At 50.0% G+C, this 4,902-nt stretch overlaps 1 pseudogene; it reads left to right on the forward strand.

The window, feature by feature from the left end:
• The first annotated feature begins 3,564 nt into the window (after positions 1–3,564).
• Positions 3,565–4,284, forward strand: LOC117087221 (annotated as a pseudogene).
• The last annotated feature ends 618 nt before the right edge of the window (positions 4,285–4,902 follow it).

Here is a 4,902-nt window from a genome sequence, read left to right on the forward strand (position 1 = left end):
TGCCTCCTCCATTATACTGTGAACTCTTTGAGGGCAGAAACCGTATTCTTACCTCTGCCTCTCCAGCCTCAGTACAGTGCTGGACACACAGAGGATACTCATGCGTATCTGTTGGGCTGCAGAACCTTGGTGATGGTGTTTATCTTCTCCAAGCCTCTGTTGACTAATCTGTCACAACGATAACAACTCCTCCAGGGATTTTGTGATAATTAAATGAGCTATCAGAAATACATGCCTAGTATGGCAACCAGCGCATAGTAGGTGTTCAATAAAGTTTCTTTCCTTTTTTCCTTCTGCATAATTCAGTATTTAGGAGGGAGGTTCTACTGATCTCCTTTGTGCTCCATTCTCTGTTGAGGACCCGCACCAGAAAATGGAGCTGCAGCAGCTGGAATAAAAGTTAGATTTAAGGAAATGAAGTTAGATTTAAGGAAGAGCTTTCTTTAGAGTGTACTGAGGTAAGATGATGAGCTGAGGAGTCAGGTTGCTTGGCTTTGCCACGTGCTGCCTGTGTGACTCCGAACAAGTGTTGAATCTCTTTGAGCCTTGGTTTTGTCATCTGTAAAATGGGGCTAACAGTATTGGCTTCATAGGATTCTTGAGAGAAATCAGTGACTGTAAGGGTTGTGGAACACAGCTAGGCACACAGTAAATGCTTAATAAGTGTTTACTATGGTGCATTGAAGAGCACAAGACAGATGAGGAGTCATCCCCTCTACCCGCACCCAGTGTCGGCTTTGTGGATACTTCCTCCTCCAGCTGTCCTGCCTCCTGCCCCTCCTCCATCAGACAAGGCCTCTGTGTGTTGGAAACCCCCAGTAAGGAGTGCTGGTGAGGGAATCCGATTCTCGGCAGCCTAGCTACTGAGCCCAGAGTTCTTTCTGTTTCTGTTACTGCCTGTGATGTGTGGGGCTTCTGGGTAGGTCAAGGAGCAGCTTGTTCCAGAGGGGCCGGGGTGTGGGCCAGGTAGGCAAGCTGGGGTGAGTGCCCGGAAGTTGAGGCTGTGGTGCTCAGCTGCCAGGGCCGAGGTTGGCTGGAATATAGCAGGCGGCTAAGATTGTGCAAACAGGTCATTGTGCAAACGTGCCCCTGTGTGTGACCTCGATTGTGCAAACAGGTGTTTACTGGAGGCTGCTCCGCTTGGGCAGTCCGCTTACAAAAAGCCCTTGAGCTGTTGACTTAGAAAGAAACTGGACACTCCTTCTTCCCTGAACCCACCCTGAACTTTCCGCCTCCTGGCCTTTGCTCAGGCTGTTCTCTCTGCCTCCGGTGCCCTCTCTCACCTCCACCTCAACTTGCTGAAATTCTACTCATTCTTCAAGGCTCAGAGAAAATGCCACTAAGTCTTTTTTTTTTTCTTTTCTTTTTGTTTCTTTCCTTTCTTTTTTTTTTTTTTTTGAGATGGAGTCTCGCTCTGTCACCCAGGCTGGAGTGCAGTGGCACGATCTCTGCTCACTGCAAGCTCCGCCTCCTGGGTTCACGCCATTCTTCTGCCTCAGCCTCCCGTGTAGCTGGGACCACAGGCGCCCGCCACCACACCCAGCTAATTTTTTTTTTTTTTTGTATTTTTAGTAGAGACGGGGTTTCACCGTGTTAGCCAGGATGGTCTCAATCTTCTGACCTTGTGATCCGCCCATCTTGGCCTCCCAAAGTGCTGGGATTACAGGCGTGAGCCACCGCGCCCAGCCCCTTTCTTTTTATTGAGACGGAGTTTCGTTCTTCTGCCTAGGCTGGAGTGCAGTGGTGTGATCTTGGCTCACTGCAACCTCCTCCTCCTGGGTTCATGCGATTCTTCTGTCTCAGCCTCCCAAGTAGCTGGGATTACAGGCGCCCGCCACCTCACCTGGCTAATTTTTGTATTTTTAGTAGAGAAGGGGCTTCACCATGTTGGCCAGGCTGGTCAGGAACTCCTGACCTCAGGCAATCTGCCCGCCTCAGCCTCCCAAAGTATTGGGATTACAGGCATGAGCCACCGCGCCAGGCCACTGAGTCTTTTTTCATAAGCTTTCCCCTCATTTGTAGAATGTGTCCTGTGATATACCTTTAGTGTCCTGATGTTGTTTTACCTTATGGCGCTTTCCAGATCCGTGAGTTCAAGGATCTTTCCTTATTCATCTCTGAAAGGGTGGGAAGCTGAGGTCCAGAGAGGGAATGTGACCTGCCCATGTCCCACAGCCATTTTGAGGCTGAACTGGGCTCTAAATCAGGCCTTTGCATTTTCTGCCACACTCGCCACCCCTCTTTTAGGCCCCATCCACTCTGACGTTGGACTTTTGCTCTAACCCCTGGGATGAGGTGGGAACTGGAGGGATAGGTGGGACTTGTATGGAAGAGGGAAGTATGCTGGGCAGGGGAACAGTGAGAACCAAGACATGGAGGCTGGAATGGGTGCCATGACAGAGGTAGAAGGTGGCCCAGGCCTGGGAATGGCAGTGATGGTGGTGGTAGGGAGGTAAGGCCTGCAATCTAGACCCACAGATAGCATTGATGCTGCATGACCCTGAGCAGCACCTCATAGTCCTGCCTCTTAGACCCCCAGCTCCCCTTGAAGCTCCACCACACCCCAAACTAAACACGCCTCCCAGCTGAGCTCCTCCATGTTTTCTCCTGAAAACCTGGTTTTCTGTCCTGGTGAATCCAGAAACTTGAACTGGTTTTGAACACCTCCCTGCTGGTTACCCCCTACATCCGGTCTGTCGCTCCTTCCAGTGGGATTTGCCCCTTCTCTCCCACCTTACGGCCCCTGCAGGAAGCCAGGCCACCACTGCTGTCTCCTTGGATAACGTCTCAGCTTCGTCCTGGTCTCCCTGACTTCATTCCTGGGATACCACCCTTGCTATACTTAGCTGGAGTGCTTCTTCCAAATTGCAAATTCCAGTATGTCACCACCCAACTGAAAATTGGCTGGGCATGGTGTCTCATGCCTGTAATCCCAGCACTTTGGGAGGCCAAGGCAGGCTGATCACCTGAGGTCAGGAGTTTGAGACCAGCCTGGCTAACATGGTGAAACCCCATCTCTACTAAAAATACAAAAATTAGCTGGGCATGCTGGCGGGCACCTGTAATCGCAGCTACTCGGGAGGCCGAGGCAGGAGAGTCACTTGAATCCGGGAGGCGGAGGTTGCAGCGAGCCAAGACTGTGCCACTGCACTCCAGTGTAGGCAACAAAAGCGAAACTCCCTCAAAAAAAAAAAAAAAAAAAAAATCATCCATCCATTGGTTCCTCTTTGTCCATGGGCTAAAGTTCTAAGTGTTCTTCATGTCCTTTGAGGCCCTTCAAAACCAGACCCTGAATCCTTCTTCACCCTGGAGCCTCATCTCTCTCTCTTTTTTTTCCAGGTCCTAATCCCTGGAACCTGTGAATGTATCACCTTACATGTCAAAAGAACTTTGAAAATGTGATTAAGGTTGGGATGAGGAGATTATCTTGGATTATCTGGGTAGATCCAAGAGTCTCATCTCTTGATACTCCCTTTCCCAACTCCTTTTCCTCATTTAAAAAAAAATTAATAATTTTTTATTTTTTTCTTGAGACGGAGTTTCGTTCTTGTTGCCCAGGCTGGAGTGCAATGGCTCAATCTTTGCTCACTGCAACCTCTGCTTCCTGAGTTCAAGCGATTCTCCTGCCTCAGCCTCCCGAGCAGTTGGGATTACAGGCATGTGCTACCATGCCTGGGTAATTTTGTGTTTATTTATTTATCTTTTTGGAGACAGAGTCTTGCTCTGCTGCCCCGGCTGGAGTTCAGTGGTGCAATCTTGGCTCACTGCAACCTCTGCCTCCAGGGTTCAAGCGATTCTCCTGCCTCAGCCTCCCAAGTAGCTGGGACTACAGGCATGTGCCACACACGTGGCTAATTTTTTGTATTTTTAGTAGAGATGGGGCTTCACCATGTTAGCCAGGATGGTCTCAATCTCCTGACCTTGTGATCTGCCCGCCTCAGCCTCCCAAAGTGCTGGGATTACAGATGTGAGCCACATGCCCGGCCTTTTTTTTTTTCTTTTTTGAGATGGAGTCTCCCTGCGATGCCCAGGCTGGAGTGCAGTATGATCTTGGCTCACTGCAACCTTCACCTCCAGGGTTCAAGTGATTCTCCTGCTTCAGCTTCCTGAGTAGCTGGGATTACAGGTGTACACCACCATGCCTGACTAATTTTTGTATTTTTAGTAGAGAGGGGGTTTCACCATGTTGGTCAGGCTGGTCTTGAACTCCTGACCTTGTGATCCTCCCACCTGCCCACCTCAGCCTTCCAAAGTGCTGGGATTACAGGCGTGAGACACCGTGCCTGGCCTTTTTCTTTCTTTTTTTTTTTTTTTGAGACGGAGTCTTCCTGCGACGCCCAGGCTGGAGTGCAGCGGTGCGATCTCGGCTCACTGCAGTCTCCGCCTCCCGGGTTCAAATGATTCTCCTGCCTCAGCCTGTCAAGTAGCTGGGATTACAGAGCCTGGCACTATGCCCAGTTAATTTTTGTATTTTTAGTAGAGATAGGGTTTCACCATATTGGCCAGGCTAGTTTGGAACTCCTGACCTCAGGTGATCCACTTGCCTCCCAAAGTGCTGGGATTAGAGGTCTGAGCCACCGCACCCGGCCCTCTTCCTCTTCATGAACCTGGCACTTCAACCATTCCAGTTATCATCATCATCATCTAATCATGTGCTGCTTTTTTCATGGCTCTAGGCCTTTTCCCATAGTTTCCTTCTGCTTCGGAATGCCCTTCCCTTATTTGTGTGTCTGAAGAAATCTCTTTCATCCCTCAAAATCCAGCTGGCATGTCACCTCTTCTGTGAAGCCTTCCCAGATTTCCCAGGCTGCATTAGGTGTTGCTCCCAGATGCTCTGTGAAGGCTTGGATGGATCCGTTACCTCAGTACCCAGCATGCGGCCTGGCATGGAGGAGGTGTCCA

Source organism: Trachypithecus francoisi, unplaced genomic scaffold (genome assembly GCF_009764315.1).
Source record: "Trachypithecus francoisi isolate TF-2019V2 unplaced genomic scaffold, Tfra_2.0 Contig00628, whole genome shotgun sequence".
NCBI lineage: Eukaryota > Metazoa > Chordata > Mammalia > Primates > Cercopithecidae > Trachypithecus > Trachypithecus francoisi.